Source organism: Folsomia candida, unplaced genomic scaffold, assembly GCF_002217175.1.
Source record: "Folsomia candida strain VU population unplaced genomic scaffold, ASM221717v1 Fcan01_Sc001, whole genome shotgun sequence".
Lineage (NCBI taxonomy): Eukaryota > Metazoa > Arthropoda > Collembola > Entomobryomorpha > Isotomidae > Folsomia > Folsomia candida.
In genome coordinates, this window is record NW_019091193.1 from 18,033,871 (window position 1) to 18,050,051 (window position 16,181).

Here is a 16,181-nt window from a genome sequence, read left to right on the forward strand (position 1 = left end):
ATGAATGCAAGATGAAAGTAACCGTTCCCTAACTCAGTTCCAGTAAATAAATATGTAAATACAAAGCAACAGTGAAGTGCGAATTTCACTTTAGTTAGACTTTCATTACAACATGTTTAACTTTTGCTTTCCACTGCACACTCGGAATTTAGTGGTACACAAAAATATACAACTGTAGCCTCAACATACTTTTTTGTATTCCCTGACACCAACTCAAGGATGGAAGAAAAAGAGTAATCCTCGTGTGTGCTTCCCTTGACGTGTTTTCTAGAAATTCTAATATCCTACTAAAAACATAAACCGTGATAAGAAAGCAGCAAGCAAGGAGTCGATGCGATGCTGTTGAGTGGAATATTGTGTTGATGTTGAATTGTTGACTTGATGTCTGCCACATTTAATTTGATTTTATACCGTTTTCATACTTTACCTTTCAGAAGGAAAAAGAAGCCCAAGCTTGGAAATAAATCGATTGAGAATGGCAAGAATAAATTGAGATAGGGTTCATTTGCATGCAAAATGTAGGTGGATGGGATTTAGACATGAAAGTGTGAAACATAATATGCACATATGTATGTTGTTTTACGCAAATGAGGTTTATAAAAAAAAGTATAAAATATGTATAAAAAAGTGTCCTTCATACCTTTTCGAATAAATGGATTGATTTATTTTGTCAAATTATTCTCAACGAGTGCATGGGCACGAGGTGTTCTTTATTCAAGACTCAAGTACTCCTTTATGGGGATAATCAAGACTTACATATGTAATGACATTATGTTGACTTTTGGTATAAAGTTTCTTCTTCGAGTTAAAAACTTCAACTTGGTGGAGAACGTTTGGGAAGAATCAGGCCTTCATAACTTCTAATTTGAGTACATCTCATGCATGAGGAGATGAGGGAAGCAAATGCGTTGGAAGGTTGCAAGTTGAAATAAATGTTGGGCTAGAATGCAAGAGTGAAAGTGGATGGTAGTGGGATTGGAATATTTTATGTGAATATATCGCACTTGGCCGATCTCGATTCAGCCGGGGTTGAACTTGGTAGGTGGTTTGGCCGAGGTCCATTGAGACTTGTGAATTTGCAAATTTGAAAAGTAGAAAGTAGGTCCTGGAATTCGCAATAAAAATTCGACATCTAAAATCCGACTCGCCAACAAGAAAAGGTTTAATGTTCCTCTCTATTGGCTCAAGATCTGCAGGAAGCCAAGACCAAGCCACCCAAGTCTTAAACTTTTTACTGCACAAACCAAACCAACAAGCGTATACATCAGATAAGCTCAAATCCAATCCCACAAACACTTTCTGCACAGCATTTACCTACTCGTGTAGGGTTGCTCGCAAACTCTAAAGTTGGAACATTTCTTAAGCCACCTTCTTCAAGATTTAAGATTTAATGTGGAAGGGGAACATGACGCTATTTTATCCAGAGAAAAGTCTGGCAGAGTGTGTGAGAATTTTGTTTGACTAGACTCGACTTTACGGGACTATGTGCGACAGCTCTTATATATTGGTATTGATCGTGGATTAGGTTTTTAGATTGGACATATCACACACAATCTGACATCGTACCACACCCCGGTTACTTGTGGTGCCGTAAACTGGAAACTCGTATATTATTCATATGTAAGCACTAGTCTAAACTTTCTTCCTATTTTTCACCCCTATTTGTTCATCAACTTTACTCCATCCTTTATATCAAGATTAATTCAATATAATTTACACTAATCAACAGCTTTTGGCAATTATTATCGGGTTATTCCAATTCACCCATAATTTCTCTGAATGAGTCAGGTGTGCATCTTACTGATGAATGTACATTAACATTTTCGGAATGCAATCTTCACATGATCTTCAACGTGGTAGGGATTGGTTAGGTTATTGCAAGTTCAATATAGTAATAAAATGTCATAGCATAATATAGATTGTCGCCTCAAATTCATTCTCATGTAGGCATTAAGCAATATAATCACATGTGAGCAAAGGGTTTGTATATGCGTGTACCCTCCAGCAACGGAAATAATTTTGCTACATTTGTTGCACTGCCTACTTAAAACAATCTGTTTGATTGACAATCTAATCGTGCATGTTCCAAATCTATCCACAAAACGATAAGTAAATCTAACAGTAAATTGTTTCTTCATTTTAGTCAAAGAATTAACATATGTACATATGTAAGAAGAACTTGAGTAATAATCTATGCATACGTATTGCGCATATTTCTCACAACAGTTTTCAATGTCTAAGATAATGATCCTAAAATTATTCAGTGGAGGTGTGAATTTGTAATTACAGGTATAAATTCACGGAACTTTCAAACTGTCCAAAAGTGCAAATTTCTCTGGGAAGTGATGCAGTAGAACTTCCTGTCGTGCCATGTTCACCCAGCGGATCGTCATACATACAAATACATCAAGTCACGAATCAGTCGAAAGTCAAAGAACCAAGCTTTCAAACTTCTACATACACATGTAAACCAAAGACGTTGTAAGTAAATGCTGTATAGATTTAACTGCTCCCACTTCTCGCGTGGTGTAAGTATAAATTGGACATTGTATAAAACTTAGAGACTCGCACAGCAGGTCGATTATCAAAGACCAGAAATTATATGAACGGAGTTTGCTAAAAAATATGTAAACACAAAACTGGACTGGACAATTTTCTTAAAAGTTTAGCACAAATAAGGAGATGTACATTCAGCGCTTTTACATTTCAAATATTCAAAAAGTTATGACTGTACGCGTACTCTTTGTAAGAAAGGAAGATTTGCAGATAGAAAGGTCTAACGCAGTAAGTTTAATGACTTTGTTCCTCTTCTGTCCCCTTGTGAAAGATAAAATCAAAAGTGGTAGTTATGCTTTTAAACACTATTTAACTAATCTTCTGTCCGACTAAACAAACCCAAAATAAAGAGTTTTTAAGATAAGGCAAACAATAAAAAAAGTTGAGGCGTCGTTTCCTCTCATTTTCTCCATCCCTCAGGATTTTGTTCTTCCAGTAATAATCACCAATTTAATGGGAGTTTCCACATTAATTATCCCTTCATTTTCGAACTACAACATGTATGGAGCAGACCAAGGAGCTTGGTGTTTATTTGTATGCATGAGGTGAATTTAGTTTATAAGTTTAGTTGTGGGTGGTGGTGTGTCCCGAAAACAAGGCGAGTTGACAAACATTATTATTCTTCACCTGTTTTTTTACTCGCTTTTATCGGTAAATGGATTTAAATTTTGTGGAATATATCAATCGAAAAATACCATCAAATTTTAAAATTGTTTAATGATGTCAAGCAACTTGGTAATTGCTTAAATAATATTACGGCAAACTTCTTAAATCTTCCAACATTTCACGATCGAGTCGGACCATTGTTTTTTGTGCAGAGATCTGGGGTTGACACGATGATTGCTATTGTGTTGAGCTGATGTGATAGTTACTGTACTTGCGAGCGCTGTTTAAACTAGAATTAAGAAGATCCCTATCCATTTTAAATTAATGATAGTAATAATGAGGGTAATTCATGCCTTGGACAGTAGTTGCTCTGCTGCATTTGAGGTGGTTTCAACTGCGTTTCTTCTTGTCTTGGGTTCTTTCTTGATTGCTTCCTTTGATTACTGGGTCAGTCGCACACCCAGCCAAATGGGTAATTTTCGTGTACTTTTAAAGTCGTTTAAAAAATGTCGATAGCCTTTCTTCAGTGTTGAGAAGAGCGTCATTATATAGCTCATCGTCTGTTTGCTACCTACTGCTCCCAGTTTATTTATAGCTGCAACAACTGAAAGTCCTCATTATGGACTGGTGTATAATAAAAACCGTATTCTCAGGCTACACCCCTGTAAAACTACATTTTGAAGAGATTGCTTTCAAACGTATCAAGAATCATCATCGACTTTTGGGCCAGACTAATAATAACGTTATGGAAGAGCTTATCTACTTATACATGGAGTAATCCGAAATAAAATCGAAAAATTATACCAAATTACCAGCAAGTTCGTAGGAGCAATCGGTAAATAGTTACAACATACTTACTTCAGACGGAGTGAAGTAATGTTATTTCATTTTCGTTTCTTATAATAAATGCCCAAGAATGAAGTATGTATTGTCTAATGCAGAGTGAGCATACTGCTTGTATACTTATTTAGTCCTGTATTAATATTCAATAAATTCCAGTCAATACCAATTCAAAGTAAACATTTTGTAAAATGATGGGATGGAGAAGGCAGGACGGGGATGAAACTGGGTGTTGCTCTTGATCTTTTAGCACTTAAGTGCACTTACCATCATTAATTCAGAATGTTAAAAATATTGGTGAGCGAGAAATAAGGGAATACATTTTGTGATTCATTTCAGAACTTATTTGAACTTGTAGCGTTGTCTAGCATGTGGTCCTTATTTGAACTTTCAAAGTCTCAAGATGTTTGGCATTGTATACCAAACAGGGAATGAGACCAGGGGAGAGCACTTGAGCAATCCTTGATTTTACCAAGTTAACGCCAAGAGGAGTCCCAACTTCATCTCAAGTGCACGGAAAAGGAACCCTTACGCATTTCTTATAAACTTCCTCAAAATAAATCCATCATAAGAAAACTTTGAGTGGTTGAGTTCAAAACAATATTTTTCATCACATCTCATCTCACGAGAGGTTCACAATAGGCAGATGGATATAAATGGTCAGCCTTCTACGCACACATCGAACGAAGTTACCTAACAGTCCGAGAAGTCCTAAATACATACGACTCAATGTTTCTACAACCTCTCTCCACGTACTCGTATGTACATATGTGCGTACTTACTATTAACCAGCACTGACTGAGGATGGGTGAAACAGGTGCAAGATTATTACTCGTCGTCACTGGAAGAAGGCTGAAGGAGAGGGGATTCATCATTATACTGAAATAAAAGGACTTTGTGGCCATTTTTTGTCCCCTGGAACGCCTCCAAGAAAGTCCACCACAGGGGTTTGAAAACGGATTTATTGAAGAGGGTTAAAACACTGTCCAAATTTGATTAGTCTCAGCCGGACTCTTCCTTAATGTATTTCTTTCTTGGCAGCAACATTTTCAACGGAGGTAAGTCCTCTATTCTTCCGTACGCATAAGTTGTTGGTGATGTAGCCTACATTATGTAGGTAGGTGGCTGGAGCCCTCTTCTTCTTCAAAAATGTTTTATTTTTAATTTAACGAACCAAGGAATATGCTACTGCATGCCTGCCTGCCTGCCTGCCTGTTGGGTTCTGAATCTTTAACCACGCTAGATGCATTTTTTAGTGCTCAGAGTGAGGATGTTAATAACTTTATAAATAAAGGAATGGGTTCCTTTATGAAAAACTGTTTGATTTGAGTTTGACTCTCAAACTGAATAGAATTCAACTGGCTTTGTCTCGCTCAATGTAAAAAGATGATGACTGAGTTTCTTTCAAATTCATCACTGTGATCTGATGCGATACCAACTTTTTACTTTTGGCTGCTTTAAAACCGTTTTCTCTTTTATATTTTCCAGGATATTCAATATGCTACTTAGGATTATACTAGTATTTAATAGGATGTTATATGTATGAATCCTTAGAATGCAGTTTCATATATGTGTATTGCATGACGCATTTTATACAAACCTGGTTATACCCTGTTATAAATAAGGATGAAGATATCTGTAATTGTTAAATTGCAACAATTAACTCGGTGTCATAAAAGAAGAACCAATAATTGGAGCACCTTCACCCTTATTTGTATACCACATAAAATTTCCATCAAAATTCAGAGATAGCACACAAGATATATTTGTACATTGTTAATTCTAGTTTTTATATAAAAGCAAGTCTTTCACTTGCTATAAAGGCAACAGACAAGCTCCGACTTTTTTCTCATGTTCCACTCCTTTATTAAAATCAGTTCCTTTATTAGCTCCTTGACAAATTTCTTTCAAGTTTATCATAGTTATTCCATCAATGGGGAGCATTACGCTTATCCACAGTTATTATTATTTGAATATGCATATCTCTCTTCTGTTCATTATCCTTCTAATAATTTCACTTGGGTATAGAAATTCATAATTATATTCCTATTTGGCGCATGGCTGCTCCTCTGCGTTACGTAGCTTTTTACACCGAGAGCACCCAGGTGTACTTAACAAGCTCCACCGGTGCAGCCAGATAAAGGAGGATTGGTGAAACTGTTAAACGAATATGAATTGAAAGCCAAAAATTAGGGAACGCATTTTCTTGGTTCTCGAAATAACTTGAAATCTTCTGTCAGCAGCAGACGAAGGTAAGCCTGCTCGGAAATACAATTAAAAGTGAAGGTGATAACAAGAAACTGTGGAGTTGGGAACAAGTCTCTGTGAAAGTATAATAGCATTGGTATTCCAATTTCGAAAATCTCCAGCTGTTTTCTATTTCCCACTTGAAGGATTTGGAGAAAATTAATTCCTGCAGAGAGAAATTTTAAATTCGAGAGTCTCCTTCACGCCCTCTCATTCCCCTGCTCCATGTAAACTTTTTGTGATTGATTAATTTAATACTGGCTCACAATCCGTGTTACGTAATATTAAAGTGCGTTTCATGCTCAAAATTTCATAATGCTCTACATTAAGCATGACACAAATGTCACGGGAGAAAGCGGTAAAGAAAAGTTGTGCACGTACTTGTGAGAATAGTTGAAATTCACATTTGCTATACGTTCAAGTGCAACTTCGTACTGTCGAATGATGAAACAACTTGACCAATTTTATCAAACGAATCGTAAGGAATGAAGAAAAAGATGAGACGTGGACATTCACTCCAAAGCAAATCCTCATCACGGATTGTGTTCCACTTTTAGTATTTATACAAACGCATATGTTTCAGGCTTATTACAGTCCAAGAATAAGATTGTTGCTACAAATTTTAAGTATGTGCTCGAAATTCAGCAAAGTCATACTACTAAAATTCCATGTCTTTTGCCATATTTTCATGAAAATTTGCTGTTGGTAAAGACACATTTTTTACGAAAGTGTATGGAGTGTTTTAACTTATTACTGCACCTAGCATATCTCATATTCCAATAATTACTTGTGATGTCACACTTGTATTTCCGGAATTATGTATGTATGGAATAGGTAGGAAGGAGAAGAACGATCTACTTTCATGGATTGAATGCCACATATTATTATGTAACACTCCAAATTCGATAAAAAGACACTATTCTTAGATTTTAAAAGTCAAACACATTTCTTTAAGAAATTTCTTTTTCAACTACCAATTTTCTGTATTTTTAACCCTTCCAGTATTGCATAGGCGTCAGAACGCATAATTAAAAATGAAATAGAACTTAAAATGTTAAATTCTATCTGTATGCTGAGACACTTCAGACGTCAATACCTGACCTTTTCTTTCTTTGCATGTTATTCTTTATTTTTACCCACACAATTTTATAGCGCTACAGTTGGCTGTGAAACGGTTAATGTTACTGCTCTGGGAGCTTTCTGGCGGACATATCCGTTGTCACCCTACATGGCTGATCCTTGTCGGATGCGTTGGGGATTTCCTTGGCTTGGTGATTGATTTGTGGTCTCGGTTCCTATCGACGACAGAAATAATGCACACTTTCAACCAACAAACGACGCTCGGCAATTAAACCACTATCGCGGAAAATACAGCATCACTGGAGGGCAGGTTTTTTGTATTCGTTATAAATTGCTACCAAAGAAAACTGCGCTGACGTGTGGACATCCCCGGAAGGTCATTTTGGGTTTTGCACTTTCCTTTGGTTTGTTAGGTTAGGCTTCAGAAAAGAATTCGAACGAAACGACGCGTTGGTATGAATGAAGCATTAGGCGGGCACAGTTCATTTAATCCACTCCGCCCAGGCAGAAGCTATGAATAAAGTGAAAGCAGGCTGCTGGAAGGAACGATAATTTTGGTAAATTGATTACATTGTGTGCATATGCACGTATACATACGCCGTGCTAAGTGTAACTGCTTCCGCCCATACCCATAAACTATAAAGTGTATAAAGAGAAGAAAGAATGGACTGCAGGGTAATATGTGATCGAACTTAATTGTGTCGTACCAACCCGATTTACGTATATACGTTAGGAAATATGGTGAATAAGTTTGCTGAAGAAATTGTAGCATATTGGTGAATATGGCTACTTTGATTTATTGACCAAAATTGTAACAAATCATGAGCACAATAATTATCTTTAAAAATGTCAGCAACATTTGCCGGATTGAGATAATGAGGACCGTATATAGATAAATAGCCGCTTTAGTAAAAATATGAAACTTCTATGGATGAGTATGTTCCTCTTGTCCCACAAGTTAAAATTAAGTAAGGATGGCAGAATATACGAGTGGAAAATATATTGATGCGTAATTGCCATAAATCAGTTACAGTCTAGAAAAATGTTTCCCTAAAATTATTCGCCACAAATTTATGTGTTTGTTGAAAGTCTCGTAGTGAAAGCGAAGCTGAATTTTATTTCGTTATCTCGTAAACTCAGCTAATGCTAACATTGGCGAATACTATAACATTCCGGTGATACAGCCTGTCGCTTTTGTGTACTTTTATCAATCAAATTTGAAATCTGCAATGAATAATGACTCCTCCTGCTGACACCTTTGACACCGCACTACTCTGGATTAATCTGTGCTGCTATATGTACATGCACGATAAACATTTACACTGTTCATGAATCAATTAGAAGTCCAGAAATTTGGAGGCGATAGAACGATTGGAAAGCTGCAGGATCACCATACGTATTTAAAATACTAAATATATACCAAAATATAAGGTAATAATCATAACCAAATATTCATTATTCGAACAAATACAAATCAGATGCAGACATGCATGCATGCTGAGTACAAATATTGCACGAAGCGGTTGGTTGATGATGCCACGCGAATCATAAACCGAATCAGTAGAACAATATTATTAACCCTTCATAAAAATTTTAAACAGGAACCAAAGGGTGTCTAATGTGCCTATAGTCATACTTCCATGTAAATATACCATACACAATTCAAATAAAATAACGATAATCTCCTCCACCTCCAGTCCCATGCATCAGTTGTTGGTACCCATTAAAAACAAAACGGACCCAAAGGTTTGCTTCGGGAGTCCCTGCTGTCCCACTGTCTGCACAGTCGATCCCATGTACACGCGTCCATATTTTAGAATAATACCGGTCATAATCGTAATACTTAAGTAAAATAAAAATAAAGCTGAACTGCAGTATTTGTCTTTTGTTAGTGAATAAAAAGAACTGGGCCATTGTTCCAGACCTGGTGGTGGCAGTACTTGTAGTTGGTAGTTAGCAACCTAAACAGACACCCGCATCCCGGTCCCAGCACACGCGTGTTGTTGTCCCTTGCTTACTTAGGATCTCTCTGTCTTTCGAATCAAATCAAATGAGTTGGCTGCATCATCAGCCCTGATTCAGATTCTTTTTTGCTCTACTTATCATCCTTAAAAATGCCACCTTATGATAACAATATCTTTAAATAAGCGGGAGTTTGTTCGTGGGACAACCCACTTTGTGGAACATGGTTTGCTGGGTACTGGGTAGCCTACATACACCACACGCAGGAGTAATTCGTGAGAAAAAGTAGCTGGTACCATTGGTTCGGTTGCTGATATGAATTTTACAGTCCGATTGTGACATTTAATAATAAGGTCAGGAAGACCAGAGTTTACGTGGGGAGTAGGACGAAAGCACCCCTGAGACTTGCATGAATTACATATTAGTCGAGAAAAGAGTGTATGTATGCCGGCTACAAATGGATTAATGTGGAATAGTACTGCATTTAGAGCCTTTTATAAAGTGAACGTGGCTCACTATTGAGTTTAGTGGAAACATCATAAAGTAATCAGATCCATAATTCGGTGCATACTATATAATTTTATTCATGACATGACTGAACCCACTGCCATGTACCACACCGAGAATAAATTGTTACGTTGCGTCTGTATGACGGCAACCAACTCAATTCACAATACTGCACACTCCGATGCCTTTGCACAATGCTACAAAGCAATTCAATTGAATGATGCACCCATGCAATTGCTTCTTTCTCGATGCACACATGGACGGACGCAGGATATGAATCACATATGGGAATTGAATCAGTATGACCACCATCCAAACCAAAATCAAACCGGTCCTTCGTATGATCGATTTGACATAAAAGATATAACAGATGATTCACGTTTATTATTATTTGTATGCATTCGTCGTTACACAAATTCTACGTGGCTCTGGCTACTGTTCCCTGCCCACGAACTATTTGTACCCATACACATATATGTATTTATATGCACCTACAACCTTTTCAACATATTTTGATAATGGATTCCACTCTACGTCACCATGCTTCCGGTCCTGATTGATCAGACTATCTGTGTATATGCCATACAGATTAAGCATTGCTTGAGACTAATAATTTGGTTGTAATTAGTTTATAATCGGGGAAGAAATTGAAATCGTTTCATAAGGAGAAGAGTTAATTTAGAAGTGGAACGTAAAGCAGAAGCAGAATGAAACTTGGATAAGTGAATAGGAATGATATACTTCAAAATTCACTAAAATTCTATTTTGAAAGAGATGCAGATATTGGACAGTGGACCAAGGAAGAGGATGAATCATAGGGAAGATTTAATAGACATTGACAATGTGGATTGCATTATGAAGGGAAATGTGAGCCACGAATGACTGTTCATAAAGTAAGCAGCTAAGTTCTAAGCACATAATAATATCAGTTAAAATATGAGAATGACCAACTGAATGAGAACACTGTTCAATCACATCGGCTGAACCCAGTATGAAGCCACAGGGGAATAATGGGAATGCAACTCGATACTCCATAATGTTATTATTATTGCCACTGTTTATTATAAGTTAGGTGCAGATTCACATTTCTAGACATAAATATAATGATACATTCATGTGCATATGTATGTATGTATAAGCACATAAGCAGTTGGTGAGTGAAACGATCTGCGTTGATGACCGTTTGGAGCCACATAGAGATTGGCACTTGGTCTTGCGTCATTTACGGACCTCTTGCCATTAATACCCACAACCCCGCAGGACTATGCAAGGCTTACTGAGGCTCATCCTTACATTGAAAAGAAGCGACTTAAAGTCTCAACGCTTCCCTTTGAATAACTTAAGTAAGTTTATTGTTATATGTATGTATATAAAATAATGTCACAAGTATGGATACTTAGCGAGTAGTTAGTGAGTGATATGCAATTTCATAACTGAAATGGTAATATAAAATAGCACTAAATATCAACAGACCAAAAATTCTAGTATATTTCTAATAAAGATGGTAGAAAGCATATAATATTTTCCTAACTGGACATCCAGTGATGGGCAAAATCGGTAAGTCAATATTTATTAACCATCGTTTATCGGCGGTTTATTTCTAAATAATGCTTTGACCTCTTAAGAATGCATATACGTTGAAAAAATCTCATAACTAAAAGACAGAGACGACGGTTGCGTCTCCTTGTGTGCCGAGAGATTTATTGCTAATGAGGGGGGGGCGGGGCGAAGAGAGCAGCTGATTTTCATGTAAACAATGCAGGCAGTTGCATGTAAAAAGTTGCTTTGGGTTTTGAGAGTGACCGTTCCCACTCTCCAAACGGGGCATCGCGAACCAGAAAAGGAGAAAAATTTCGACTAAAACTTCTAATTTGCAGCTAATACAAAATGGATTGATTTCGTTTTGGTGGCAATTACTGGTATGAATAAAACCAGGGAAATCCTCCAAGGAAACGGGAAAAGGGAAAGGCATTTGCCTGAGGGAAGTCTCACAGGTCAAGGCTATTGCTCCTTTTCGTATGAATAAACTTTTACCTTTCTCGCCAGGCAAATCCCCTTGGTTTCGGGCAAATCCCCTGACTTCAATTACATGTAATTAAAATAATACCATCGCAACGAACACAAATGCATTTCAAAAATTTCTCTGACCATGATTTTGATCAAATTCTTAAAGAAATGTCCCCCAATGACCCCCACTGGTTTGTGATGTTCGCTAAAAAGGCTAAAATTCGGTATCGGCGCATGTCAGAATTGCAAAAATCAAGGAAATTTCAGCGTTGTTTTGTTGTATATAAGTGTATTTAATTTAATCTATTTTTGATTTTTTGAACACCCTCCAAACTCACTCAGACTAACCTGGAAAAAACCACCTTCAAATGCTCGCCAAAAATCAAATTGTTCTCGGAATTTAAAAACTCTTTTACGATTATTGTCCCATACAGTTATTTTATAATATTCAAGATCAAACTCATTTTTGAATTTTTTATAGATTTTCAAAAATTTCCTAACCAGGAAAAATACTAAAATTCTAACCTCCTAACTTTGTATAAAGCTAAAAATTTTCGAATTTTGAAACCTCCCTTTTTTTAAAATATGCACGACGATGAATGGGTTTCAAAATCGCCATTTATATGGAGGAATGGAAAGTTGAGACACAAAAATTTAAACTCAAAACCCACATGCAATGGACCCTTAAACGGCGAATAAATGAGCGAAAGCAGAATTTAATTAGAATCTTGGAAAATTTTCAACATTTATATGCAACTTGCGCGATATCGGTAGCATGACCAGTTGGCCGAAATCTGAATTTAAAAATATTTCAGAAAATATTTTCAGGTTTTCAATGAAAATATAAAATACATTTTTTCGATGTCGATAGCAAATAAAAATCTATATTTTTGTCGATAAATCTGGTTTTGTGAGTTTCAAAGCCCTAACATGTCCAACTAGTGTCCAACATTCATAAAAAGTACAACAGATGCTTAAAAACTAAGTTTTATTGCTAATTTTGTTAGTTGGGGTCAGCATAGTAGCTGATCGGTATTTTTTGGGGAGATTGCCTGAAGGAAAGGCTTTCACCTTGGTTTTATTCATACGAAAATCCCCGTCTCCAGGGAAAATCTTGAGGTTGAGGGAAAAGCTATTCCCTTTTTCCTTTCCCTCGGGGAAAAGCAAATGCCCAAATTTTTATTCATCTATATTGGGGCATTCTCCTCAATTTTTTCGGAAAAAGGATTTCCCTGGTTTTATTCATATCACCCATTAACATTGTAGGATAGGGGAGGGCGGGGTTTATATAACATGGGCGGATGATGGGACATCGAATAACCGTGGGGACATTTACTGGTATGAATAAAACCAGGGAAATCCTCCAAGGAAACGGGAAAAGGGAAAGGCATTTGCCTGAGGGAAAGTCTCTCAGGTCAAGGCTATTACCCCCTTCCGTATGAATAAACTTTTGCCTTTCTCGCCAGGCAAATCCCCCTGGTTTCGGGCAATTCCCCTAAATTTAATTACATACAATTAAAATAATACCATCGAAACTAAGACAAATGCATTTTCCAAAATTTCTGACCATGTTTTTTAATCAAATTCTTAAGGAAATGTACCCCTAGTGACCCCCACTGGTTTGTGCTTTTTAAAAAAGCTGAAATTCGGTATGATGGTACAGGTGCATCTCAGAATTGCAAAAATTAAATAAATTTCGGGGTTGTATATGAGTGTATTTGATTTCATGTGTTTGAAAATGTATTTGATTTTTTGTACACCCTCCAAACTCACTCACAATGCGATGACGCCAGCGCGCAGCGGTCGCGCTCCGATTTTGATGAAACTTCGATAGTTATGTAGCTTTAGGTAAATAATTGAATACATGTTTCGGGATTTTTCATAATGCTCAGTTTAAACAAAGTTATGATATCATAAGTAGCCGAAAATTCACATTTTTCTCCATCAAAAACAAAAAAAGAAAAACGTCACGAGAAAAATGCGAATTTTCGGCCACTTATGCCATCATAACTTTGTTTAAACTGAGCATTATGAAAAATCCCGAAACATGTATTCAATTATTTACCTAAGGCTACATAATTATCGAAGTTTCATCAAAATTGGAGCGCGACCGCTGCGCGCTGGCGTCATCGCATTGTCAGAGTAATCCTAAAAGACCATCTTCAAATGCTAGCCAAAAATCCAGTTTTTCTCGGAATTTACAAACTCTTGTACGATTTTAGTCCCAGTTGTTGTACAGTTGTTTAATAATATCCAACATCAAATTCATTTTTGAATTTTTATAGATTTTCGAAATTTTCCTAACCAGGAAAAAAAACTAAAATTCTAACCTCCTAACTTTGTATATACTTAAAAATCATGTAATTTTTGTAAGAAAAACACACGGCAATGAACAGGTTTCAAATTCGCCTTTAAACGGAAGAAGGGAAAATTGAGACACGAAAATTCAAGTTCAAAACCCGCACGCAAAAGACCCTTAAAAGATGAATAAATGAGCGAAAGCGGAATTTTTCCAAAATTGGAAAATTTTCAACATTTGCAATTACATAAGTAGCATTTAATATGCTACTTGGGCGATACCGGTAGCTTGACCAGTTGGATATCGAGCCCGAAATTTGAATTTAAAAAAAGTTTCAGAAAATATTTTCAGGTTTTTAACGAAAATATAAAATAAATTTTTTCGATGTCGGTAGCAAATAAAAATCTGCATATTTTTGTCGATAAATTTTGTTTTGTAAGTTTTAAGGCCCTACCATGTCCAACTTGTGTCCAACGTTCATAAAAAGTGCAGCAGATGCTTAAAAACTAAGTTTTACTGGTAATTCCGTTAGTTAGGGTCAGCATAATAGCTGATCGGTAATTTTTGGGGAGATTGCCTGAAGGAAAGGCTTTCACCTTGGTTTTATTCATACAAAAGTCCCCGTCTCCAGGGAAAATCTTGAGGTTGAGGGATAGGCTATTCCCTTTTTCCTTTCCCTCGGGGAAAAGCAAATGCCTAAATTTTTATTCATATAATTACGGGCATTTCCCCGATTTTTTCCGGAAAAAGGATTTCCCTGGTTTTATTCATATCACTAAATAAATTCCCAAGTTTGTGCTTTACAATTGCCATGTTGCATAAATTCCATAATAAATCTCAGAGAAAAGTATTGAACTGAAACATGGACTCATATCATGTTTCAGTCCAATACTTTTCACCGAGATTTATTATGGAATTTATGCAACATGGCAATTGTAAAGCACAAACTTGGGAATTTATTGCCACCAAAACGAAATCAATCCATTTTGTATTAGCTGCAAATTAGAAGTCTTAGTGACAAAAATCATTTACATTACTGGTAAGTGGCGAGGAGAAAAAGTCAACTCGCTCACTAGGATGCCCAGACTGTTCCCTAACTCAAACTTTAATAGCTAATGTCAGTTATATCCAGAAGTAGGAGGGAAACTCGCATCTCGACTGGATTTTTCAGCTCTTGTAGAAGATAAAGCTAGCGCTGCAACCCGAGTCAAATTGCTGGCATAAGGGACATCGGCTCAGTCTGTAGCATAAGCACGCGGGTTCAAATCTCAGTAGAGGCTAGTTTACATTTTTGCAAGACAGTTTTGACTAAAATGCTTTTAACTTTGCCATAAGAGGTCAAGTTCTACTAGTAGGATATTCAAACCGCACCGACAGCGTGTGGGGGTGTGGTCAGTATGAAAAAATGATGATATTGACCACTCCCCAATATCTTCCTGGGGGTGGTCCGGCTATGTTGCTAGTAGAACTTTACCCCCTATACAACGGTATAACATTGTGGTCAAAACTAGGTTGCAAAAAGTAAATTTATCTGTACCGTGCTGCAGTTTGAACCTGGAATACTTGCAGTCAAGCCAGCCGATGTCCCCTACGCCAGTGTGTTTGACCCGAGTTGCAGCGCAAGCTTTATCTTCTACAAGAGCTGAAAAATCCAGTCGAGATGCGAGTTTTCCTCGTACTTCTGGATATAACTGACATTATGAGATGATCATTTTCCGCGTATCCGCTGCAACGCTTTATGCATTGGGTAGTTCTACACTTCTACTTCGGATTTTCTATTTGCTTAGTTCGCACTACTAGAGTCAGGTTAGATTTAACGTGTAAGGCTACAACTCTTTCAAAAAGCCTAACTGATTTAAATTCCACCTCAAAATAGCAGAGGGGAACAACACAAAAGCGATTGCAGTTTTGAATATCTAAATGATTTTAGATAGTTTAACAAGGGTAACAAGGGTGCAGTGCCCATAAATTCATCCATATCACCAGAAGACTGTGAATTTTTCTATTTAAGAGACATCCAGATATGGGACCCGAACCCTTTTTCTAAAGCAACACATATCTTCCGTGTAAAAAGATA